This window comes from Eurosta solidaginis, chromosome 2 (assembly GCF_040869045.1).
Source record: "Eurosta solidaginis isolate ZX-2024a chromosome 2, ASM4086904v1, whole genome shotgun sequence".
Taxonomy (NCBI): Eukaryota; Metazoa; Arthropoda; class Insecta; order Diptera; family Tephritidae; genus Eurosta; species Eurosta solidaginis.
This window is the reverse complement of record NC_090320.1, coordinates 184,252,736-184,280,404: the sequence shown is the minus strand read 5'-3', so window position 1 is coordinate 184,280,404 and position 27,669 is coordinate 184,252,736. Positions and strand designations below refer to the sequence as shown.

The following is a 27,669-nucleotide window of genomic DNA, read 5'->3' as shown; positions in this document are numbered from 1 at the left end:
TTTGTCTGATCGGGACGGTCAGACTTAGGTGGAGGGCAGTGTAATGAATATTAGCAGCAATAAGGGATACTATCATCTCTAAGCCGATGATAAGCAGTGACTTGAATACACATCAATAATTCTATCATTATGTCTGCACATATGTACGTACGCGCAGAGGGGAAGCAACGCACAAACACATGCAGATATCTTATCTGAGATGCTGCCAAAATATGCAATTATAATTGTGGAAGTGTCGCTCACAAATAAACGCGCATATGAGAGCTATACACGTGCATCTGTAGTTATAATTATATAGCAGTAACTAAGCAAATTCTGGAAGAGCCTAGAAGTATGCAAACGAGAAATCACAAAGTATAAAGACCGCCACAGTAGAGGCGCGACAATCGATTCGATTTAAGCATGCTGTTGGTTGTGAAGTATCAGTGTTATTGTGAAGTAGTTTAATAAAGGCCATTTTGCATTATTGAATAGTGAAGTTATTTATTCAACAGTTTAGTGATTCGAACGTTAGCAGAAGGTTTGGAAGAAGCGGAATTTCAGTAAATTCGTTACAGTATTAATAAAATTATAATTACTTTGGCGAACTTCGCACTCGCTTTTATATAAAACTCCACTTTAAATAAATCGACTTGGTAACCACTTCACTCACTTGCAATAATTTTTCAACTGCATTTTTCTGCTTTCGCAGACTGCAAGCGACCAAATAGCGACCGTCAGCTTGCCGAGTATTTGGTATAAACCAACTCGTGTAATTTGGTACGAATTGGGTCGAACTTCACTCACACATTCACACTCTTTCCTGGAAATACAGATATCTGTAGATATTTGTGCCATTCTTTGATGGGCTAAATACTCAAGTACAGTGTGTAACAAAAAGCAGAAAAAGAAAATGGCTGCGGTTACAGAGCCACTACTGCTAGCGGGAGATGCCAATGCGCACCACGAAGCATGGGAAAAGGGAGACACGAACGAGAGGGGTGAGTCACTCTTTGTTATTTATCATAAATTTAAGATTCGCGATAGGGGTTCGGTACCCACGTTTGTTACTAAGAGCAGACAGGAGGTTCTGGACGTCACCCTGATCTCGGGCAGCGGGGAATCCATGATAAAAAATTTGATGGTGCTTGGAGACCACTCTTTTTCGGATCATAGATTTTTCCGCTTCGACCTTGGCGGAGTGGCGCTCAAAACTGTCTGGCATAGGAACCTTAAAAACGCCAACAGTGAGGAACTTCAAAAGAGGCTCTCAGGATTTAGTGTTCATATACCCCAGAACTCTGCGGAGCTGGATAATATGGTTCATTCGTTTACGAAGGCATGCGGGGAGGCTCTTGATAAGGCCTGTTGTAGGAAGAAATCTAGGGGTTAGACCAAACCACCATGGTGGAACAGAGACATATATAATCTACGCAAGGCATTATAAGAAACTGCTAAGGTCGTCGAAGAGGAATTCCTGGCGGAACTTTTGTAGCGAAATGGAGACGGTGCCTAAGGGATCTAGGCTCAGAAAGGTGCTCTCTGATGCTCCAAAATGTGTCCCAGGATGACTGCAAGGATCTGATGGGACATGGACGGATTCGGCAGAGAGCACCCTTTGCTTGTTTCTGAGTACGCACTTTCCGGGCGTTAGTGATGATGTAATGAACTGAAGACTCATACTGGCGAACCGTTTGAGGGGAAGTTCATTACTATGAGTAAAGCTAAATGGGCTATAATGTCGTTCAACACCTTCAAAGCACCATGGCCGGATGGGTGGGCTCCGGTACAACTCCAGAAAACAATCGAGCTGAGTTCTTTGTAGTTGTATAACATCTTCAAGTGAGTTTGTGCTCTTAACCATATTCCGCGGGGTTGGCACGATTCAAGGGCACCTTTATGCCAAAAGCTGGAAGGACTTGCCACGTGACCCCTAAAGACTTCAGACCGATTTGTCTGACATCCTTCCAGCTAAAGACACTCGACAGGTTAATGGACTCTGCACTAGTGGAGTCCTTGGAGGGAAACCTTTCGACATCCTAGAATTCGTATATGAAAGGGAAGTCCACGGAGATGGACTTACATGCAGTTGTCTCCCAGATCGAGGAATCCTTGGCGTACAAGGACTTCACACTCATAGCTTTTCTCGACATTGACGGAGCTTTTAACAACTTTAAGCCCTCTGCACTGATGTAAAAGTCGCCTTGGGGCCGATTCGGGGCTAGTGAAACTTGTTCAACAGTTACTGTTGCGAAGAAAGTTTCATGCCGACCTGGCAGGTTCAACGGTGGTCAAACACATACGGAGATCATCCCCCAGGCTGGGGTAATTTCTCCGCTTCTATGGGTTGCGACACTTAATGAGCTCTTGGGTCTTCTTGAGAAGGACGGATGCAGCAAGGTAATCGCATATGCAGATGACCTTGCCCTGTTAGTTAGCGGGAAGTTTCCGCAGACACTATGCGATCTAATGCAAACTAAGCTGAGACTGTTGGAGAACTGGACCGGGAGTAAAGGTCTATCGGTCAATTCAGCCAAAACTTAGCTGGTTCTGTTCATTAGGAAATATATGGTACCTGCACTGCAGCTGTCGGTGCTAGCGGGTATTACCCTGACTCTTCCAAATACCTAACCTGGAGGAAAAACGCTCAGGAGCGTGTGATAAAAGCAACGGTGGCACTGTACAGCTGTAGGGGAGCTATTGCTGGAAGATGGGGACTATCACCGGATTTTACCCTGTGGCTCTACACTTCTGTCGTTAGACCAATCCTTTAATACGGGGCATTTGTCTGGTGGACGAATTTAAATACTAAATCAAACCTACGGGTGGGAGGTACTCTGCGCACCACCCCTGCGGAGGTCCTGGGTACTCTTTTTAATGTGTTGCCAATATATTTAATAGCCAAGCAATGTGTGGCCTTTTCTGCTCTTCGGCTGCGAGAGTTATCCGGCTAGAGCGACAATGTGGATGACCATGCCATCTTTAAGAATCTAGATTCGCCTTCGTCGAAATATTGCGGTCCGACTGTATTTTTCGATATGAAGCACCAGGTTGTTATCCCGCATAGGGATTATTGGTTGAAGGAGCCGCCGGATCTGAGCGATTGGCTGTATATAAGTATATACTGACGGCTCCAAACTCGATAAAATGGTGGGCAGCGGGGTCTTTGCACCTTTACTAAGTTGGAATCTATTCTTTACCCTACCCGATCATTGCAGCGTCTTTCAGGCGGAGGTGGCTGCTATAAATGAGGCTGTTCATCACCTGAGAAACGCTGTTCGTGGCTATCATCAAATTTGTTTTTACTCTGACAACATGTAAGTCCAGGACAGTAGAGATGTGCCCCAAATCTCTTAACGAGATGGCTGAGCGAAGTTCCCTCAGCCTGGTATGGGTGCAAGAGGGATTGAGCATGCCGCTCGCTACCTGTAAGCTCACTTTGAAATTCACGCAAAAAATTTTCAGAGATTCATATTTTACGTTCCACTGCTAAAGTAAAACTATGTATCGGCACACAATTTTTTAGCGAAATCTTTAGCGTCGCAGCGGCCAACCATCGATATCCGAACTACCAGGAAGTGAACATTGTATTTAATTCAAATTCTCAGGATATGTACTTTGTACGGCAAGCTTTGCATATATATGTATATATATATATATATGAATATTGCCATGGTAGCGAAAGTTTAAGTGATGGAGTTGCCATACAGTTGTCTTACTAAGGAAAATATGTTATGGTGTAAACACATATGTATATATATAGAAACGAATTTTGCGAAAATAGGCTTATTTCAACCCTTCTGTTAACGTTCGAATCGCTAAAATGTTGAATAAATCAGTCCAATATTCTGTATTGCAAAATGGTCTTTATTAGACTACTTTGGGAGTAGAACAATTATACTTCACAATTAATCTCAAACTGATTCCTACAACTTAGTTTGCGCTGCTTTTATACTCTCCATTGCTTCATTCGCATATTTCTACTAAAGTCTAGACGTTTCGCCTGCTGTATCTCCTGCTTGGTAATTAGTTATATGCATATATATCTGTAGTCCATGCCTCTAGCATAGCCATATGCATGTGTATGTGTAAGTACTTCGGCTGATGACCACATGTGTGTATGTGAATATCTCTTCGTTGCCTTGTGCGTATGTGTGTAAATGATGACTGATCTATTCATGTGCACGAGTATGGCTTGCTTCATGTTTTTGTTGTTGCGTGATTACTTACTACAGCCTAGTGATGTCAGCATTCCCCACAATATTATACAGCCTTTATGTTTTTTATTTTTTGATCAAGACGTCCAAGAATAAATGTTAAAATTTTATTCTCATTATAAAAGTCACAATAAAAAACTAAAATTTGAATTTTATTAAAAAAATTTGTTTTATAACAACTGTCAAATCGGCAAATGAAAAGTGGTGAAAAACAGCACATATGCGTTATATACGCAATAACACTTTCCGATCACACAGCCAACGAAAGGTCAGTTATATGGTAAACTGGATTATTTGTACAAGGCCATGAAGGTTAAGCACAAATTAAAGATGAATAATGACGATAAAATTTTATAACAAATTTATTCATATAGCAATTATGTATGTAACTATATCTAAAAGCTTATTAGTATCCCGTACATAACTTTGTACTTCTGCATGACCTTTAATTAAAAAAATTTTTTTTTTCAGGTATGCAACAGCATGTGGGAAAATGAAAATATCTTGGTTATAAACATAAGTAAGTAAGCTTCACGGCTATGTAGCCCTCAATGTATATTACTGGCTTGAAAAATAATTTCATCAGTAGCGCATTTGCTGGTCGGAGACGACATAAAAAGAATATTTCCCGTCCATTCGTATGTAAAATAAATAGTTGGTCTATAAAGCAGATGGATTTCATGTATACTAATCCTATACACTAATATGTTCCTACGAACAATTTCCTGCCTAAAATACTTTTAGATTAATAAGTAAGGAAGGCTAAGTTCGGGTGTAACCGAACATTACATACTCAGCTGAGAGCTTTGGAGACAAAATAAGAGAAGATCACCATGTAGGAAAATGAACCTCGGGTAACCCTGGAATGTGTTTGCATGACATTGGTATCAAATGGAAGGTAATAAAGAGTATTTTAAAAGGGAGTGGACCATAGTTCTACAGGTGGACGCCTTTTCGAGAAATCGCCATAAAGGTGGACCAGGGGCGACTCTATAATGTGTTTGTACGATATGGGTATCAAATGAAAGGTGTTAATGAGTATTTTAAAAGGGAGTAGGCCTTAGTTCTACAGGTGGACGCATTTTCGAGATATCGCCATAAAGGTGGACCAGGGGTGACTCTATAATGTGTTTGTACGATATGCGTATCAAATTAAAGGTATTAATGAGGGTTTTAAAAGGGAGTGAACCTTAGTTGTATATAAAAATAAAATAAAAATGTAAGGCGCGATAACCTCCGAAGAGATCTAAGGCCGAGCTTCTCTTCCAATTTGCGTCGTGCTCCTCTTGATTTTTCCCTACAAATTGGCCGGACGGGACCTACATGTTTTATGCCGACTCCGAACGGCATCTGCAAGGCAGATGAGTTTTCACTGAGAGCTTTTCATGGCAGAAATACAATCGGAGCGTTTGCCAGACACTGCCGAGGGGCGACCCCGCTTAGAAAAATTTTCTTCTAATTGAAAAATCTTATTTCTAAAATTTTGATGTTGCTTTGCCCGGGAGTTGAACCCAGGGCATACGGTGTGATAGGCGGAGCACGCTACCATCACACCACGGTGGCCGCCTAGTTGTATATGTGAAGGTGTTTTTGAGATATCGGACCAGAACATCATCTGTCGGGTACCGCTAATTTATTTATATATGTAATACCACGAACAGTATTCCTGTCATGATTCCAAGGGCTTGGCTTTCGCCCTGCAGAAGTTTTTCATTTTCTTCTGCTTAATATTGTAGATGTCACACCCATTTTACAAAGTTTTTTCTGAAGTTATACTTTGCGTCAAAAAACCAATCCAATCACCATGTTTCATCCCTTTTTTCGTATTTGGTATGTAATTATGGCATTTTTTTAATTTTTCGAAAATTTTGATATCGAAACAGTGGGCGTGGTCATAGTCGGATTTCGCAGAATAGAAAATTAGAATGGGCAACACCCACTTTTAAAAGAAGGTAATTTAAACGTTCTGCAAGCTGTAATTTGGCAGTCGTTGAAGATATCATGACAAAATTTGGCAGGAACGTTACTCCTATTACTATATGTGTTCTAAATAAGAATTAGCAAAAGCGGATGACGAACACGGCTACTCATTAAAAAAAATGTTTAAATCAAATTTTAACAAAAATTGAATAGCTTTACAGTATATAAGTAAATTATGTCAACATTCAACGCCAGTAATGATATGGTGCAACAAAATACAAAAATAAAAGAAAATTTCAAAATTAACGATACCCGACAGATGATGTTCTGGGTCACTCTGGTCCACATATCTCGAAATCGCCTTCACATATACAACTGAGGGCCACTCCCTTTTAAAACCTTCATTAATACCTTTAATTTGATACCCATATCGTACAAACACGTTATAGAGTCACCCCTGGTCCACCATTACCACTACGGCCCACTCCCTTTTAAAATACTCATTAACACCTTTCATTTGATATCCATATCGTACAAACAGATTCCATAGTGACCCCTGGTCCACCTTTATGGCGATATCTCGAAAAGGCGTCCACCTACAGAGTTAAGGCCCACTCCCTTTTAAAATACTCTTTAATACCTTACATTTGATACCCATGTCATACAAAAACACATTCCAGGGTTACCCTATGTTCATTTTCCTAAATGGTGATTTTCCCTTATTTTGCCTCCAAAGCTCTCAGATAAGTATGTACTGTTCGGTTACACCCGAACTTCCTTACCTTCTTAGCCTTCCTTACTTGTTTTCATTTAAATACATATAATGAATTATAAGAACAGTTAGAATTTTTTAAAACAATTGTCAGTAACTCAAAATAGCACAGGTATAAATTAACTCTATTATTCTTAAATACAAATGAAGTGATTACAGCGGTTGTAAAGCTAATCGTATACTATGGAGTCTTTGTTTGGTGGACGACCATAGAAAAAAGGGTGCAGTGAAATAACTCCCAAATGAAATAACTCCCATGAAATAACTCCCAATGAAATAAGTCAAAATAAAAAAGAAATAACTCCCAACTTTAATAAATGAAATAACTCCCAAAGAGGGAAATGAAATAACTCCCAATATTTGTCAGTTATTTCATAATGAAACCACAAGTCCCAAAAAAAAAATGAAATAACTCCCAAATGGAATAAGTCCCAAAAAAATGAAATAAATTCCAAATCAAAATTTGAAATGGTATCTTTATACTATATAATCAGTTACAACGAGATTTGAAAAATACAGCAAACTATTATGTACATATGTAAAATTTACAATTACAAGAAAACTTGAATAGTGTCGTCGAAGTAAACGTATTTTATTTTAAAAAATCGCATTTTTTTTAATGAAATTAACATAATTTATTAAAAGTAAAAAATAAAAGGAACAAGTCTACGTAGAACACTTTTCTGCATAGGCGGCCTTCGGCCGCGCTTATAAAAAATAACCCTGGGATACGCCATGCCAAGTACGGTTGTGTGGTATAACCGTGGCTACCGCCATGGATGTATGCTTGTGTTCGCGGAAAGTAAACGAATAAATCATTAAATTTTACAATAATACGCAAATTTAAACAAATGAAAATAGTTGATTGTGGTTTTATAAACATTATAAAGTGTACTTATGTATAAAATTCTTGTGGAAGTGTTCGTATGTAGATAAAAAGTGATAGTTATACCATGGTAACTTTAACTACTAATTACTAGTAAATTGTTAATAACAATTAAAAATTACTTACTGATTCTGGTTGGGGAACTCCCCGAAAACCTATGCGCAAAATTACGAATAAAACCAATTGGTCCCTTAATGTATAGCCAACCCATAGAAACTGTTAGAAGAACGTCAAAGTTTGATAAAATTGTATTTTTAAGAATATGAAATAACTCCAACAAAAATGAAATACGTCCCAGTGCCTGAATTACAAACAATGAAGTAAGTCCCAACAAAAATGAAATAGCTCCCAATCTCAAAAAATTATGAAAGAACTCCCATAGAAATTTTATTGGGGATTATTTCATTTGGAAGTTATTTCATTGTGAAATAATTACCAGCAAAAATTATGAAGTAAGTCCCAATTTTTTGTTTGGAGTTATTGCATTTGGGATTTATTTCACTGCACCACATAAAAGTGCCTTCCTCAAAAAATTAGATGGGGATGCAGGCTATTAACAACAACAACAAGACTCGTGGCAGCGTGAGCGGGGCATCTTGAGCGCAGACCGTATGCTCATAGTAGTATAGCGTCAGCAGATACTAGACGAACATATTATTAACGTTCCTGCGCTTCAATGGAGCTCTTGAAGCCACAATGGAGATGGATGCTTGGCGCAAATGCGCTCAAATGGCAAGCAAGCCTTATATGTGTACTACGATGGCTCAAAAGTAAGGGAAAGAGTAGGATCTTCGGTATACTGTGATCATCCGAAAACAAACAAATACCACAAGCTGAAGATCACTGTAGTGTTTTTCAGCTAAAATTTTTGTCCGCAACCAAAGCGGTTGACACACTGGAACAAAATGGTTAAAACTGCAGCCGCGTCCAATTTTATATTAACAAGCGAGCAGCAAGTAAGGCAAAAATCTCGCATAGCACAATGTCTAAAAGTGTATATATGTATAGAAATAATCCTTAAGAAGTACTCACTTCTATTGGGTCCCAGGGTATAGAGGAATAGGTGGGAATGTAAAAGTGGATGAGCTAGCTGAAAATCGCCGATCTCGCGCTTATACCGTAACCCTCCCCTGAGATTGAGCGAAACTTATAGACGACAGGAGTTGCACGTGATCGAACAAGCTGCAAAGGCGTGGCCCAGCACAGGGCTGTTTAGTGTCCAAGATCATGTGCAGGTCTAACAACTTTAGGCTAGCAATGTTATTTACATAATTAGCGCTTAAAGTTTAAAACGGTTATGGCCGCCAACCAAAGTTACTCTTGCCATTAAAAAGAGAGCATTGTAGGATCAGGATGGGTGATCTGGCGGGACACTGTCTTCTGCGCTCGCCAGGCTAAGACATATTAGTTACTAGAGCTCTGCATGAATGCATTCAAATGCCCTTATGAGTGGACTATATATTTTTCTTGTAGTGAAGTACAAGTTTTCGCTTTCGTTTGAATGCTATCATGTACGAACTCACACCGAATGGAATAACGATCGTGCAGTGTAGCATTTGTCTGAGATGCGGGTGTGTTTCAGACAATGTATTCGAACTGTATGATCAGTTGTATACAACCTCTACACGAGTATTGCAGTGAAAACAGTTGTATACAACTGAACAGTTGTAGCAAATGTTTGAAAATCCTAATTTGAATGTAGGCAGAAAGACGTTACAGTAGTGACTACATTCCAATTAGCAAACAGTAAAAAACGAATAAAACATGTATGTAAAGGCACTTTTTAATAACATAAAGGTATGAACGTAACAAACTTAAATTATTCATTTAGTGTATAAACACAAACCATAAATTCAATTGGTATAGAACACCAAGGATATCATTACAAAACTTTTTGCTGCATTTAAGGGCTTAGTGCGAATGAGATACATATGTACATATAAACAATAACTTCATATATAAAAGTAAAAACCAAACACTATTTTAATCTGACCGACTGTTAATAAAATTGGAGTGAAGAAACATTATCTTGTTAAAATGAGTTGGTCTGGAGCCAATAACACTCCTTTTTTCGGAAAGTAAGTTTTTAGCTGAAGAGAATGTCCTTTCGGATGGAGCACTACTTGCAGGAGTAGCCAGTACCTGACAACTTACTTTAAATATAAGTGGGAATTGGGTCTTGTGCTCATCCCACCACTGTAAAACGTCGAAACCATCGTAATATGACATGTTAATATTTTCGTATCGATGGAGTTCATTCAATATATTGTCTTCAGGCTGCGACATTATATATGGAGCTTGAAGGAAAGCTTGTAGAAGCTCGGCTTCGCGCGATGTGCATGCTGGGTTTAAAGAATCGTATTGATTTTCACTATTATTTATGTGCATTTCCATCAATTTTTTTATTTCATTTTTAATTAATTTTTTTCATTTACTGAAAATTGTATGAGCTTATTAGCTGGTGGATAAAGGAATAAGGCAATTTTGTGGAATATTGATAAATTACTTTCCACCACCATTTCTAATTTAATGAGTAGTTCTGCCTTAAAACCTTTAATTATTTCCAAATCCCTCTTTTTCTGTGAACATGCATTTTTCAAATGCAAGAGGTGAACTGTAGTCAAATGAAGTGTTACATAAGACGATCCTTCCAACTTTTCTGAAGTTTCTGTGAAAATTTTAAGTATGTTTGCTAGTTCATTCACAATACTCAAATTTATATTACTAATTAAATTAATCTTATTTTTTTCTGTCAAAATATAGGTAATTTCTATCCAGTTTTTTGCTACTGAATCCAGTAAATAATACATTGTGTTCCAGCGTGTGGGAGAAAAGGTCTTCAAAGAGGTATTCAGGATAGAAATACAACCACATTTTTTGAAATATTTCACTAGTCTGGTGCATTTACTACATATTTCTGATACTTGCGTCTGCTCATTAATTGATTTCTCAATAGTATTGTGCAACAAATGGTTGAAACAATTTATGTGATTATTTTGTCGAAACGCTGCTAACATATTTGGTCCCCTGTCTGTAACAACAATGACACGCTCGTTCAGTTCGCAATCAAAAATATTCAGCAATTCGCTTATTTTATTTCTTATGTTCATATCTGGAAATTATATTTCTTACAGTCTCTTCTGTGTAACTTTATACTAGAATATTGTATTTACAAAAAAAAAAAAACAAAATACATACAAATGAAGTGTGATAGTAGTCATCTGTCCAAATGTCTGACGTGAGACCATATCCAATATCTTTTACGTTTTTTATTTCCGTCTTAAGGTTTTCAAACTGTATTTTATACAAACGAGTGATATTTCTCGAAATCGTCGTCGGATGAGGTAGTAACGCTTCCAAATTAACATTTGCTCCAAATTTCGCACCTACCTCTATTAAAAACTCCGCAAAATTTTTTAAACCGAAGTCTTCAACTATTCCGAAAAGTCGGCAATTTTGCACACTCCATTCGGTAATTTTCTCTGTACACTTTTTTTTTGTTTCCACATCTGTTTCAATTTTCTCTTCCGGAGTCGAACCACACTTTTTTGAATTTATATAGCATTTGTGCTTTACTAAATTTGAGGTGCTATTATTTTTAAAAGTAAAAATTGAATAACAGTTTCGACATGCTACGAGACTGTCTATTTCCCCACCCGTATCATTCATTATTTTCCCGAAAGTTTCCCAAACCTTGCTTCGCCCTCTTTTGTCACTTATTTTATAGCAACCACTCAAAATCTTTTGCTTAAGTGTATTTCGATCGAATTGGTTATTGATTTCCATTTCATTCTATAAGATATTTCATCAAAATATAACAGTTTAGTAAGAAAAATTGGCTATATTTTGTAACATAAATTTAACTTACCATTTCTATACGGGCTTAACAAGTTATACTTGAGCAAACAAACAAGCAAAACAAAAAGTACTAGTGTACACGTGGTAAACGAGTTGGCACACGATTTCTTACACGACAGTACAAACACGAGTAAAACTGAACGAATGGAAATGGTTGCGCCTGAAAATGAGTTCGAGTAGTGTTGCAACACTAAATTCAAGTTATGTTGTATTGACACAACTCATTCTCAAATGTGCATACATAGTACAGTGGTGGAAAACTAAAAGTACAACTGTATACACTTGCAACATTAAATTCAAGTTATGTTGTATTGACACAACTCATTCTCAAATGTGCATACATAGTACAGTGGTGGAAAACTAAAAGTACAACTGTATACACTTGTACGATTCCATTTATGCAGCGCTCTATTAGTTACTGAAGCTGGCACAATTTGCACAGCTAGTTGTATAGGCCCTAGAAAGTTTCCAGCATTTGCTTAAAGGACGGAGTTGTTTTATAACATAAATTCTAGTTTTTCAGATGGGTTTTCAGTTGATCGTTGAGCAAACTTCTGGTAACACTATGGACTCATTCAGTAAACTTCTGGTAACACTATGGACTCATTCAGTCTATGACACCCAGAATGTTGAAATTATGATAAAATCAATTTTACAAATATTATTAATCATAAATCAAAAATCGTTAAACCTATCGTAACAAAATTCGGCAGAGAGGTTGCCTTTACTATAAGAAATGCTTTGAAGAAAAAGTTACGAAATCGGTTAAGGACCACGCCCACTTTTATATACAAGATTTTTAAAAGGGTCGTGGACGAATAAAAGAAGCTATATCTTTGCAAAAAAAGAGCTTTATATCAATGGAATTTCATTTCCCAAGTGGATTTATAACAATAAATAGGAAAAACTTCAAATTTAAAAAAATGGGCGTGGCACCGCCCCTTTTATGACTAAGCAATTTTCTATGTTTCGGGAGCCATAACTCGAAGAAAAATTAACGGAGGATCATAATAAAATTGGGTACACATATTTTCCTCATAGCAGAAAATATTTCTAGTAAAAATGGACTGGATCGGTTTAAGACCACGGCAACTTAGATATAAATCAAGTTTAAAAGGGCCGTAGACTAGAATAATAAGCTATAACTAAGCAAAAAATAGTTTTGAATCAATGATATTTCACTTATCAAGTTTTATTGTAAGAGGAAATGGGGGGAAATTTTTTTTAACGGGCGGTGCCCCGTGTTATATAGAAAACTAATTTATCTGAAATGAAATGTGCAATTGAAGCTCACGCTGATATAATGTTCGGTTACACCCGAACTTAGACACCTTTACTTGTTTTTCTCTAATATCAATAATAAAAACAATTGTATAAAGTAATATGAGCATGTCTCGGTAATTAAATACAGTAAATGAAAAAAATGAATAAAGGAGGTTTCACTATCTCTGTATAACAGCTTTCAGAACATGTCATTTTCTCGTGGATACTCTAAATGCCGCAATCGCTCCCTTTCGTGGATAGACTTCTCGTTGCATGCTATATTTCCCATTAGTTTAGCGCGATCGAGCCTTTCTACACGAATACCATTCAAAGATTTTGCTCTGCTCAATGCTACGTAGGCCGCCCTGTGGCGAAAAGTGCAGATCCTAGATTCACCAATGCGTTAGCCACCGTACACTGTGAACTGTGCAAGCCCAACACAATATAATAATCGATCGTAAGATTCCCTCCGTTCCGTAGGATTTTTCTAATTATCTCAATCCGTGCGCCGCCTACAGAAACTGTTTTTAATATGTTTTATACTCCCATCGGCCTCTTAACTAAGTTCGAAATTTCAAGTCTCTAGCTTACAGAGAAGTTACTTAAAAACCGATCTCAAAATTCTAAATTTCCAAATTTGTCAAGTTTCAAGTTTGTAGCTCAATGAGAAATTACTTAAAAATCGATTGCAAGATTTGCATTGAAAATGCGACAAACATTCAACCGACCTAATATAAAGGAAATAAAAAGGCCGTGTTTGTCAGATACTTATAATGACATATTTATCAAATACAAATTCATAACTCCGATAAATCCTAAGTAAGTAAACAAGAAATGTAAAAACAACGCAAAAGCAAAGAGGATAATGAAGCAAACATAAAGTGCTTAACACATTGTGAGGCTTATTGCCTCTTTATAAGTGATTTCTTTGTGTGGATTTTTTTAATAGCAGATTTATAATTTGTTTATACATAAAACTTGCCGCAGTTTATTTTATTTGCCTCTCTATATTTATACTAAGCTAATCTTTTTAAAGTATATATGCATACTTTTATATATTTTTTATTAAAAACTAGCAGACCCGGCAGACGTTGTTCTGCCCTAAATTTGGTCTATCTGCATACATTTTAATAAGCTTTTTCCGTCTAGCTCTGCCCTTGTCCTCTACATTTTTTCCTAATCTTTGTATTCAGTCCTCTCTCCGTATTTTCGCTTCATCTATCTCCATCTCTCGTCTCATTCTATCTCTTTCTCAGTCTCCTTCTCTCTTTTCTCTTCTCTCAAGTTTTTCCCATTCGTCTTCATATCTTATTGCCAGTCCCAGAGGGTGGTATGTATTTTGTTCCAGTCCCATTCCGAATCTCATTCCCAGTCCCACTCCGAGTCTCAGTCTCATTCTCAGTCCCAGTCCTAGTCCTAATCATAGTCCCAGTCCGCCTCTAGTCTACTTCCCGGAAAAAAGCATCGTAAATATTAATATAAGCAAATTTATATACCAAATTTCAAGCAAATCGAATAGGACGTATGTAAATAGATGTAAATAGGTATGTAAATATTATTAGTTCATGTCTTTATTTCGGCTTCGCATGCATATTTATCAGTTTTGCCAGGTTGATGCGACTAAATCGAATATCACAATGAAAATTACTTTAAAGCTCTCAGCAACAGCTTTTTTGATATCCATAATACACAAACATTCTAGGGTATCCGGGTCCATGTTTTGGCCTATATCTGGGGACCCTAGTCACCCAGCGGCATAAAACTTACTCTGTACTAAAGCACACATCAACAGATTCAATTTGATATCCATAATTTAAAAACACATCCTAGTGTTACCCTGATCCACATTTTGGCCTATATCTCGAGACCCTAGTCACCAATAGGTATGAAAACTACCCTAAAGCACTCATCAACAGCTTCAATTTGATACCCATAATGTAAAAACATTATCTAGGCATTCACAGGCCCACGTTTTGGCGTATATATCTACACCCTAGTCACCCAGAGGTATGAAAATAACCCTCTACTAAAGTACTCATCAACAGCTCTCATATGTTATCCGTATTCTATAAACATATTTTATGGGTACCCGGTTCCACGTTTTGGCCTATATCTCGAGACCCTAGTCACCCAGGGATATGAAAATTACCCTCAATAAAACACTCATCAACAGATTTCATTTGATATCTATACTACACAACATCCTAGAGGTTTACGGGCCCACGTTTTGGTCTATATTTCGAGACCCTAGTCACCAATAGGTATGAAAACTTACTTACTTACTTAATTGGCGCTTAACCGTCTATACGGTTATGGTCGTCCAACAAGGCGCGCCAGTCGCTCCTTCGCTCCGCCAACTGGCGCCAATTGGTCACACCAAGGGAGTTTAAATCGTTTTCCACCTGGTCCTTCCAACGGAGTGGGGGCCGCCCTCTACCTCTGCTTCCATAGGCGGGTTCCGATAGAAACACTTTCTTGGCCGGAGCATCATCTTTCATTCGCATAACATGACCTAGCCAGAGCAGCCGCTGCGTTTTAATTCGCTGGACTATGTTGATGTCTACGTATAGCTCGTACAGCTCATCATTAAATCTTCTTCGGTACTCGCCATCGCCAACGCGTAAAGGTCCATAAATCTTTCGAAGAACTTTTCTCTCAAACACTCCCAAAGCCGCTTCATCTACCATACTTCTGCCCCATATAGCAGGACGGGTACGATAAGGGACTTGTAGAGTATGATTTTCGTTCGCCGAGAGAGGACTTTACTTTTCAATTGCCTACCTAGTCCAAATTAGCATTTATTGGCAAGACTGATTCTTCGCTGGATTTCAGTGCTGATGTTGTTGCTAGTGTTGATGCTGGTTCCCAAATAAACGAAGTCTTTTTAACTATTTCGAAATTATGGCTGCCAACAGTAGCGTGGTTGCCAAGGCGCATATGCGCTGACTCTTTGCTCGATGACAGCAGGCACTTCGTTTTGTCCTCATTCACCATCAAACCCATCCTTACCGCTTCTTTTTCCAGTTTGGAGTAAGCGGAACTAACAGCGCGGGTGTTTAAGCCGATTATATCAATGTCATCAGCATATGCCAGTTATTGCACGCTTTTATAGAATATTGTTCCAGTGCGGTTAAGTTCTGCAGCTAGTATAATTTTCTCCAGCATCAAATTAAAGAAATCGCACGATAGGGGGTCACCCTGTCTGAAACCTCGTTTAGTTTCGAACGGCTCGGAGAAGTCCTTCCCAATTCTGACTGAGCTGATGGTGTTGCTCAACGTCATTTTGCACAGCCGTATAAGTTTTGCGGGGAAACCAAATTCAGACATAGCGGCATATAGGCAGCCCCTTTTCGTGCTGTCGAAGGCGGCTTTAAAGTCGACGAAGAGGTGATGTGTGTTGATTCTCTTTTCACGGGTTTTTTCCAAGATTTGGCGCATTATGAAAATCTGGTCGATGGTAGATTTACCAGGTCTGAAGCCGCACTGATAAGGTCCAATCAGCCAGTTTACGGTGGGCTTCAATCTTTCGTACAATACACTTGAAAGGACCTTATATGCGATATTAAGAAGGCTGATTCCACGATAGTTGGTGCATTTTGCAGTATCCCCCTTCTTGTGGACTGGGCAAAGAACACTTAGATTCCAACCGTCGGGTATGCTTTCGTCCGCCCATATTTTGCTAAGAAGCTGCTGCATGCGCCTTACCAACCCCTCGCCGCCGAACTTGAATAGCTCCGCAGGCAATCCATCAGCGCCCACGGACTTGTTGTTTTTCAATCTGGTTATTGCTATTCTAACTTCGTCATAATCGGGCGGGGGGGACATATATTCCATCTTCATCGATTGCGGGATCGGGTTCTTCATCTCTGCGCGGTGAATTGCTGCCTCCATTTAGGAGAGCAGAGAAGTATTCCCTCCATAATCTAAGCACTCTCTGGACATCAGTTACAAGGTCGCCGTTTTTATTCCTACAGGAGTTTGCCCCGGTCTTAAAACCTTCCGTCTGTCGCAGTATTTTTTGGTAGAATTTTTAGGCGTTATTCCTGGTGGCTAGCAGCTCAAGCTCCTCGCACTCACGCCTTTCTGCTTCTGCTTTTTTCTTCCTGAAAAGGCGTCTCGCTTCCCTTTTCAACTCACGATAGCGTTCACACACTCCTTTTGTCGCGCTCGCTTTTAACGTAGCCCTGTAGGCAGCGTGTTTTCTTTCGGTTGCAACGCGGCATTCTTCATCATACCAGTTGTTTTTTCGTGGCCGCCGGTAACCAATTCTTTCCTCGGCGGCAGTACGAAGTGCTTTGGAGATATGCTCCCACTGCTCCTGTATTCCTTCAGGATGAGTTGTGCTCTCAGAGAGCAGGTGTGAGAGTCGAGTTGCGAAATCATTGGCAGTCTGTTGTGATTGAAGCTTTTCGACGTCTAGCTTTCCTTGTGTTTTTTGTTCCTTTTTTTTAGCCGCATTGAGGCGGGTGCGTATTTTGGCTGCAACGAGATAATGGTCCGAGTCGATGTTAGGTCCTTGGATCGTGCGCACATCTAAAACACTGGATCACAACGTGATCGATCTGATTGCGAGTATTTCGATCAGGAGACAGCCATGTAGCTTGATGTATCTTTTTATGCATGAACCTCGTGCTGGATATGACCATGTTTCGAGCACCGGCAAAGTCAATCAGCCTCAGTCCGTTAGGAGAAGTTTCATTGTGTAGGCTGAACTTTCCGACTGTAGGGCCAAAAACACCTTCTTTGCCCACCCTGGCGTTAAAGTCGCCAAGCACGACTTTTATATCATGACGGGGGCAGCGCTCGTATGTGCGTTCTAATTGTTCATAGAAAGTGTCTTTCACCTCATCGTCTTTCTTCTCTGTCGGCGCATGGGTGCAGATGAATGATATATTAAAAAATTTTGCTTTTATTCGGATAGCGGCGAGACGCTCGTCCACAGGCGTGAGCGCCAGCACTTGGTGACAAAGTCTCTCTCCCACCACGAATCCGACGCCGAAACTGCGCTTATTCGCATGGGCACTCCAATATATGTCACAATTTTTGATCTTATTTCTTCCTTGCTTCCTCCAACGCATTTCTTGGATGGCGGTGATGTCAGATTTTGCTTTGACGAGGACATCAACCAGCCGGGCATCTGCACCAATCCCATTCAGGGAGCGGACGTTCCAGGTGCATGCCCTCAATTCATTGTCCTTCAAACGTTTGCCATGGTCGTCATCAATAGAGAGTGTATTTATCCGAGGCTTGTTGTTATATTTCATTGGAGTATGTTTTTACGTGGCGGGTCCCAAGCCCAGCGCACAACCCGCTCATCGGGGGGAAAATATTGCTTGGCACGTTTATATAGCGAGCCGCTTGCTCCAAGACAGACGCCCGCTTGCAGCCGCACCTAGAGGTGTACAGACGCTGCCGATGAGATCTCCCTCGGCTAGCCCTTAAACCGATTATGTCAGAGTGGTCTAGCCAGGTTGTCGCCTTCTCACATTAGCTCACCGCCAAACGGGTGGATACTTGGCCGCAAGCGACCGGCAGTAGTGAGCTGCATGAACCGCATGCAAAAGAGTCGCTCTGGCCATTCCCAGGTGAATGGCGGTCAGAAGCTTTCCCCACTTTCGAGGACTTCTACACACGGCCCCACCCGGTATGAAAACTACCCTGTAGTAAAGCACTCATTAACAGCTTTCATTTGATATCCATATTAAATAAACACATTCTAGGGGTGCCGGGGTCCACGTTTTGGCGAATATCTCGATACCCTAGTCACCAATAGGTATGAAAACTACCCTGTACTTAAGCACCCATCAACAGCTTTCATTTGATATCCATATTGTATAAACACATTGTAGGGGTGCTGGGGTCCACGTTTTGGCCTATATCTCGAGACCCTAGTCACCAATAGGTATGAAAACTACCCTGTTCTAAAGCACTCATCAAGCGCTCATCACCAGCTTTCATTTGATATCCATATTGTATAAACACATTGTAGGGGTGCTGGGGTCAACGTTTTGGCCTATATCTCGAGACCCTAATCATCAATAGGTATGAAAACTACCCTGTACTAAAGCACTCATCAACAGCTTTCATTTGATATCCATATTGTATAAACACATTCTCACACCCAGGGGTACGAAAAATACCCAGTGTGAAAGTACTCACAAACAGCTTCCATTTGATACCCATATTGTACAAACACATCTTAGGATTACCCGGGTTCACGTTTTGATCTCAAGACCCTAGCCAGAACGGGATAAAAAGTATCCTATGTTCGTTCCGTGGTTCTGTGCTACCCCTCGACCAATTCTTCAGCCAAATCGGTTCATCCGTTCTTGAGTTATGCGTAGTGTAACTAACACGACTTTCTTTTATATATGTATTTTGAATTTTTTCTAAAAAAAAATCATAACTCAAGAATGGCTAAACCGATTTGGGATTTCAAAATCAACTAACCATCATCTCTCCTTCCTGTATCTTTCCTAAAAATTTCATGGCAATCTTTCTATCCGTTCTCGAGTTATGGAGTGACAATCAAAATGTACACTTCTTTTTATATATATAGATATAATTATGTACATATCTTTTTTCGTGCATGTCGAATGGATATCCTTGCTTTGGCATATGCTGCGCCAACGAATAAGTTACACAGTGTAAAAGATGTTTGCTTCTAGCTATTGATCGAGGGTGATTCTTGCAATTGTATTTGAGAACATTTTAACCAGTGCAAACATTTTGTTGTGATTCTTTGCTAAATAATATCTATCGCTCAGACTATATAAACGTATGCAGAAGAGGAAAGTTGGTAGTCGCACAATACCAACATCGAAGCGCAAATACGGAGTAAATTAGTCTGTTCGTCTAAAACTCGATGACACTTTACTACTGTGGCCGTTTTTTCTGCGCTTAAACTGCCACGAGCTGTTAACCCCAAGTTTTTCGCCATCAAGTCTAGTAAGGCATAAAGTGCTACCTTTGTAGTCTATATGCTAAGCAATGATAGTTTACATAGCCCCTCTAATTATTTGAGGAAGGCTTTTATTGTGTAAGAGTCCTCCAAACTAGGAGTCTAAAGTATAGGATAGCCCCAATAATCACTGTAAATACCCAAAGGGAGAGAGCAATATGCTTTACGTTCGCCGCGATCAAATGTGACGATCCTTTTGTAAACCGAAACATATTATTTTTTACAACATTTCTAAAATTGATATTTAAGCCAGCCACTTGTGGCCGCCGTAGTGTTGTGGTAGCGAGCTCCGCCTACCACACTACGGCTCCCGCGTTGAACTGCCGGGCAAAGCATCATAAAAAATTTAGAAAAAGTTTTTTTTCAATTGGAAAAAAATATCGAATCGGGGTTGCCCCTCGGAAGTGATTTAATAAACACTCTGAGTATATTTCTGCAATGAAAAGATTCTCAGTGAAAACTCATCTGCCCTCCAGATGCCGTTCGGAGTCGGCATAAAAATTCAGAGGACCTAATTTGTATGGAGAATTAAGAGGAGCACGACGCAAATTAGAAGAGAAATCTCCTCGGAGGTAAGCCCGCCAAGTATTTCTTTATTTATTTATAAAGACCTCATACTGGTATTAGTTTCGAACACAGGAAAGCTTGATTAATGACGTATGTGGCGAGAAAAATATCAATCAGCTTTTTTATTCACAATATACATACATGCATTAAATAAAAGCTTTTGAGTATACAATTTTTAAACAGAATCTGAATCGCGTGTGACCGTCTTAAGACATTTTAGGTCAAAGCTCGCAAAATTTTGCTTTTCGGAAATATGTCTGCATATATTTTGATGCCCTGAGTAACAGAGCGGTAAGCTCGAGTATTCCGGAATAAATAAAATCAAAGGTCTGTCCCATGTGAAATTTAGTAACAAAGCTTAGTGATGACAATGCTGTTCGAAAATCTAAGACGTAGTTTACATATAACGAAATTATCTTCATTTTCGTACTTAACGCCTAATCGTTAATTATAAAACTAGATTTCCCATATACATTTTTCTCCTCGATAATCAGTAATTATGAACAAGCTTTAGGGATGCGAACTTTTTTCATAGTCAAGTCAAAAATATTAATTAAAAATATTGGTCCCGATTGCAGACGATAACGGGTTACTAAAAACAATAAAATCAACCTTTTTTTATTTCTAATACCGAAATTTGATAATACTGTAATAGGCTATATCACATTTAGTAAAAAACTGTTAGGGGGTGTTGCATAGTGGCTCCAGTTCAGATCTTTGCCTTAGCAGATATCGCCCAGAATGGGCTGATAAATATCTTTAGTCATTATGCAATATATATATAACTCTTTTTCCGAACTGTTTCAGCAGTTATATTGTTGAGTGCTTATAATATATATTATTCGTTTTTTATTTAAAACTCAGTTTAACTAAGTTTAAAAATCAGATAGAGGTTTGTGCTAATAAGAAAGTTTTTTTCAAAAAAATATTGTTGCTATAGGTTTTTGCAGAGGAAAGAAAATATAGGTTTTTTGGATGTAGCGGTTATGGTGAGCCATGTTTTGAGTACGGCGACTTGTAATACTATGTAAAGTGCTAATTTTCGTAATGAAAGCCATGATGTTGGTTCTCAAGGCATCTATTGTCAAAAATGTTAACGGTGGACGAACAGACAGATGGACATATGATTCCCCCTGATAATTTAGATATGTGGCAGTTTATGGCTATCTCGACCGCTTTACATGATTACATCCCAAAATTATACCATTAAAGCTTCAATATCCTACGTATAAGTCTAGCTGGGAATAAAAATGTATGTTGATAGAGACTTTGCTTTCGTCAAGTAGCTCCATTGCTAATACAGAAATTTTCAAAATGAAAATAAATACCATTTGAGCTAAGCCTTAAAGCTGAAATTAATGTCATATATGACATCAAAAAAATTATGTAAGAACTGCTGGTGAGAGGAATTGAAAGTTATATAACTGCAATATTTATCAACAGAATAAACCTTTAAATTTTTATGCATTTTCGTTCGCCACCAAGGTTAGGTTTGGTTGAACTGGCCTGTCCATGAGGACCTCACATAGACTGAATGAGTCCGTAGTGTTTATTTGAGAACCAAACTGAAAACCCCTATCAAAAACCAATACCTATGTTATAAATAAACTCTAACCTCTTGGCAAATACTAGACGCTTTTTAGGACTTATGCCACTTGCTGCCTATAGATCTGACAGCTGTAGTACTCCTTATAGCAGGAGTCCTAGCCTGGCAAGCAGGACACGAGCAAAAAACGTGCTCGATCGTTTTCTCATTCAACCCGCACTTCCTACATCTGCTTTCACTAACCAAGCCTAATTTAAAGGCATGTGACGCCATAAAGCAGTCATGAGTCTACAGTCCTCTCTTTTCAATGATAGAAGCAACTTTGTTAGTCTAAGCTTGTAAGACCTACACATAACCTTCGACACTTTACAGCCCCTCGCTTGTACCCACGCCTTTCCCGCTTGGTCGATCATGCGCACCTCTCGCCTTCTCTTAGTCTCGCCCAATCTAATTGGGACGTCTATGGAGCAAGCTTCAAGGGATGCGCCCTCTTTAGCTAGTTCATCATTCGGCACCAAAAGAGGTGATAACATTTAATTTACTTCAGCTGCGATAGTAGGTATGTGGAAAGATATAAAACTCTTACGTATGAAATGAATGAAGTAAGCGATTCGAATTTTGAATTACATGCAATCTATCGTAGGTCACCTTTGAAACGAAACTCACGCATACACTTGTAACTCCGTCTCTCCACCACCACATTTAGATACGTAAACTACTCAGATTCCACCAATGCACATATGTACATATGTATGTCCAATGCTCATAGCCCGATATCTTTGCCCAGAAGGAAAGTTATTAACTCTAGCCTTTATAAGGCATTAAGTAAGTACTTTTACGCAAGATTATTAGAATATGTACGCAGCGCTTAATAAGAGTGCTTCAGTGATCCTTACGATGAGTTGGGTTCTATTCAAAATAAAAAAGATGTAAAAGTCCACCCCTTAATTTAAATTCAATGTTCAGAGGGTACCGGAAGAATATTGATCTAGCAAAACAGATGAAATACTTTTTTTTATTGTAACTTGCTTATTTCACATTCGATTTTTTCAATTGATACGTGATTACTTGGTCTTGGGAAGCTCTTTAATTCCTTATAGTATCCTTTTTAGTTTTTTGCGTAGTTGCTTTTGCATAGTCTTACGAAAAGAGAATCATATCGGAACAATGCTAAAGAAACGAATGTGCCATTTTTGTTTGAACGAAATATTATATATGTAAAATTTTGCAAAGCCAAAACAACAAATGAGCATTTTTTTTGAAAAAAATTTAAAAATCATTTTTCAGTTAACATTATTTAGTGGTTTACAAAAGTAAACCTTCCAATAGTGGTTGACAAATACAAAATTAATCTCGATTTATTAAATATCTTTTTTAACAATGTCTTACACGTTTTTCCCAACACAACAAATATGCACATTCGTTTCTTTGACATTGGACCGACGATATTTAACAACTAGAACGATTTACAATTTAAAAATCAGATGCCAAATAAACAAATTACGATAAAAAACAATTGCGATTGTATTAAAAGTAAGTAATCAAAAAAAGTTTTTCGAGACTCTCTCATCATAATCTTTAAATTTAGGGGTAGACTTTTGCAACTATTTTTTTTCCGACCAAGTCTAGCGCTCCTTTCGGTGACGCGAGATGGCAAGGTGCTCAGAAAGATGATATTCATTCAGAAGAGAAAGGCAAATGTTTTACAGTGGTGTATTTGCAAGTTGTTTGCAGCTAATTCCTCATCTTAGCTACTCATTCGTAAGCCAGAAGAGAATTAAATAGCACTTTCTATAGGTGCTTCACAATTTTTCTACTGGGAAGGGTCCGCCCATAGCATGAAAATACATACATATATGTATGTAAGTATGCAGAATTCGTAAAATCCTATCTAAATTCACAAAAATTTGGTTACATTCGTTTTCTCATTTCCTTTACTTTTTAAACTTATTTCCTTACTGCCCACAGTGGCTTCGCATAAATATCCTGCGTGACCTTAACACCGTTAGTTCTCTCCCCTCTTATGAATTTGCACACCCATTGCTCGTTCGTTTTCCATTTACTTTGAGTGTCTTTGTTTTTTCTATTACGGTCTCTGTAGTTCTCGTGGCGTAAAGTAATTTGGTATTTTGCTTGAAAGTTGATAAAACTACATTCCGGTATCCTTGAAAACTAACTCATTTCATTAAAGTCGACGAATGCACATGCCAGCTAGAGTTTAAATGCATATGTGAGAAAAGCCTTGCAACAAAAAGGGCTTAACAGTGAGATTTTAAATGGTGGAGTACTTCGTGGGGTGGGGACTGTATCTCAGATTCAGAAAATAAGTATGGAAAATAAGAGATAAAACCAATTTTAGTTATTTTAATTTATTAACATAGACGTGGTTCGGCCCCCAAAATTTATTTTTTTCGAGTCCAACAAGCAGTAACTTAAATAACATTACGTGCATAAAAACTAACTCCAATTTTTATATTCAGCGTGCTTTGCACAAGGAGTATATTGACTTTGATTGGATAACGGTTGGTTGTACAGGTATAAAGGAATCAAGATATATATAGACTTCCATATATTAAAATCATCAGTGTCGAAAAAAAATTTGATTGAGCCATGTCCGTCCGCCCGTCTGTCTGTCTGTCTGTCCGTTAACACGATAACTTGAGTAGATATTGAGATATCTTCACCAAATTTGGTACACGAGCTTATCTGGACCCAGAATAGATTCGTATTGAAAATGAGCGAAATCGGATGGTAACCATGCCCACTTTTTATATATATAAAATTCTGGAAAACGCAATAAACGTGATTATTTAGTAACTAATACACCTAGAATGTTAAAATTTGACATGTGGACTGATATTGAGACTCTTGATACAAACTAGAAAAAAAATTTAAAATGGGCGTGGCACCGCCCACTTGTGATAAAATCAATTTTACAAATATTATTAATCATAAATCAAAAATCGTAAAACCTATCGTAACAAAATTCGGCAGAGAGGTTGCCTTTACTATAAGGAATGATTTGAAGAAAAATTAACGAAATCGGTTAAGGACCACGCCCACTTTTATATAAAATATTTTTAAAAGGGTCGTATATGAATAAAAGAAGCTATGTCTTTGGAAAAAAGAGCTTTATATCAATGGTATTTCATTTCCCAAGTGGATTTGTAACAATAAATAGGAAAAACTTCAAATTTTAAAAAATGGGCGTGGCACCGCGCCTTTTATGACTAAGCAATTTTCTATGTTTCGGGAGCCATAGCTCGAAGAAAAATTAACGGATCGTAATAAAATTGAGTACAGAAGCACAAAATATTTCTAGTAAAAATGGACGGGATCGGTTAAAGACCACGGCAACTTAGATATAAAACAAGTTTAAAAGGGTCGTAGACTAGAATAATAAGCTATAACTAAGCAAAAAATAGTTTTGAATCAATGATATTTCACTTATCAAGTTTTATTGTAAGAGGAAATGGGGGGAAATTTTTTTTAACGGGCGGTGCCACGTGTTAAGTAGAAAAGTAATTTATCTGAAATGAAAGGTTCAATTGAAGTTCACGCTGAGTATATAATGTTCGTTTACATCCGAATTTAGACACCTTTGTTGCTAAATTTAAGTTTGCGTACCATGATAGGACCTATGCTGTAAAAAAGTTTTAGGACGTGCTTAAATAAAATTAGTTAATAATCGCTTATATTCCCAGCAGTAAATATTTCAAACGCATTATTCAAGCTGTGGAAATCTCATTCAAAGTCACAAGTGCCTCGGAAACTCGTGAGGCGTGCAAACCTCTTAAATTTATATGAGATATTAGCCATTTTGCATGTATGTGTGATGGGTTGCCTAGAAATGTTGAATAGCAGTAGCACATTTACAAATATCATTTGTTTTAGGCCTCTGTTTACCTGATCCAACCATTTTACATTTTTTATTCATGGAGAAAAAAACTGACACGACATTTACAGATGACTGAAACAGGAGAAAATTTGGGCTTTTTTTACTTCTGGGGAGAAGATTTATGAATCGCAAGCAAGCTGAACAGATTGTGATCGGTCTACGCGACGAAAAAGCCAAAAGTGTTTTAAAACAAGCAAAGGTATCTAAGTTCGGGTGTAACCGAACATTATATACTCAGCGTGAGCTTCAATTGCACATTTCATTTCAGATAAAATACTTTTCTACATAACACGTTGCACCGCCCGTTTAAAAATAATTTCTCCCCATTTCCTCTTACAGTAAAACTTGATGAGTGAAATATCATTGATTCAAAACTATTTTTTGCTAATTTATAGCTTATTATTCTAGTCTACGACCCTTTTAAACTTGTTTTATACCTAAGTTGCCGTGGCCTTTAACCGATCCAGTCCATTTTTACTAGAAATATTTTCTGCTATAAGGAAAATATGTGTACCCAATTTTGTTACGATATGTAAATTTTTCTTCGAGTTATGGCTCCCGAAACATTGAAAATTGCTTAGACAAAAAAGGGGCGGTGCCACACCTATTTTTTCCAAATTTAAGTGTTTTCTAATTTAATGAAACTCCTGTAGGAATGAAAACGGCGACCTTGTAACTGATGTCCAGAGAGTGCTTAGATTATGGAGGGAACACTTCTCTGCTCTCCTAATTGGAGGCAGCAATTCACCGCGATCCCGCAATCGATGATGATGGAATATATGTCCCCCCGCCCGATTATGACGAAGTTAGAATAGCAATAACCAGATTGAAAAACAACAAGGCCGTGGGCGCTGATGGATTGCCTGCGGAGCTATTCAAGTTCGGCGGCGAGGAGTTGGTAAGGCGCATGCAGCAGCTTCTTAGCAAAATATGGGCGGACGAAAGCATGCCCGACGGTTGGAATCTAAGTGTTCTTTGCCCAGTCCACAAGAAGGGGGATACTGCAAAATCCACCAACTATCTTGGAATCAGCCTTCTTGATATCGCATATAAGGTCCTTTCAAGTGTATTGTGCGAAAGATTGAAGCCCACCGTGAACCGGCTGATTGGACCTTATCAGTGCGGCTTCAGACCTGGTAAATCTACCATCGACCAGATTTTCACAATGCGCCAAATCTTGGAAAAAACCCGTGAAAAGAGAATCGACACACATCACCTCTTCGTCGACTTTAAAGCCGCCTTCGACAGCACGAAAAGGAGCTGCCTATATGCCGCTATTTCTGAATTTGGTTTCCCCGCAAAACTTATACGGCTGTGCAAAATGACGTTGAGCAACACCATCAGCTCAGTCAGAATTGGGAAGGACCTCTCCGAGCCGTTCGAAACTAAACGAGGTTTCAGACAGGGTGACCCCCTATCGTGCGATTTCTTTAATTTGATGCTGGAGAAAATTATACTAGCTGCAGAACTTAACCGCACTGGAACAATATACTATAAAAGCGTGCAATTACTGGCATATGCTGATGACATTGATATCATCGGCCTAAACACCCGCGCTGTTATTTCTGCTTACTCCAAGCTGGAAAAAGAAGCGGTAAAGATGGGTTTGATGGTGAATGAGGGCAAAACGAGTACCTGCTGTCATCGAGCAAAGAGTCAGCGCATATCCGCCTTGGCAACCACGCTACTGTTGGCAGCCATAATTTCGAAATAGTAAAAGACTTCGTTTATTTGGGAACCAGCATCAACACTAGCAACAACATCAGCACTGAAATCCAGCGAAGAATCAATCTTGCCAATAA

The 27,669-nt window shown here is 38.6% G+C and overlaps 1 protein-coding gene across 27 annotated transcripts in view; it reads left to right on the top strand.

Annotated features, from left to right (window-relative positions):
- Tmtc2 (Transmembrane O-mannosyltransferase targeting cadherins 2) overlaps nt 1-27,669 on the top strand; it is a 740,743-nt gene that overhangs the window by 158,718 nt on the left and 554,356 nt on the right. For 21 of the 27 annotated variants that reach the window (XR_010949712.1, XM_067766547.1, XM_067766560.1 and 18 more), the window contains one exon: nt 4,668-4,716. The exons of 5 other annotated variants lie outside the window; for them this stretch is intronic. The gene's annotated coding sequence lies outside the window, so the exon portion shown is untranslated. Of the gene's footprint in view, nt 1-4,357; nt 4,465-4,667; nt 4,717-27,669 lie in introns of those variants that run through there. One more of the 27 variants, XM_067766561.1, reaches the window with a different exon arrangement.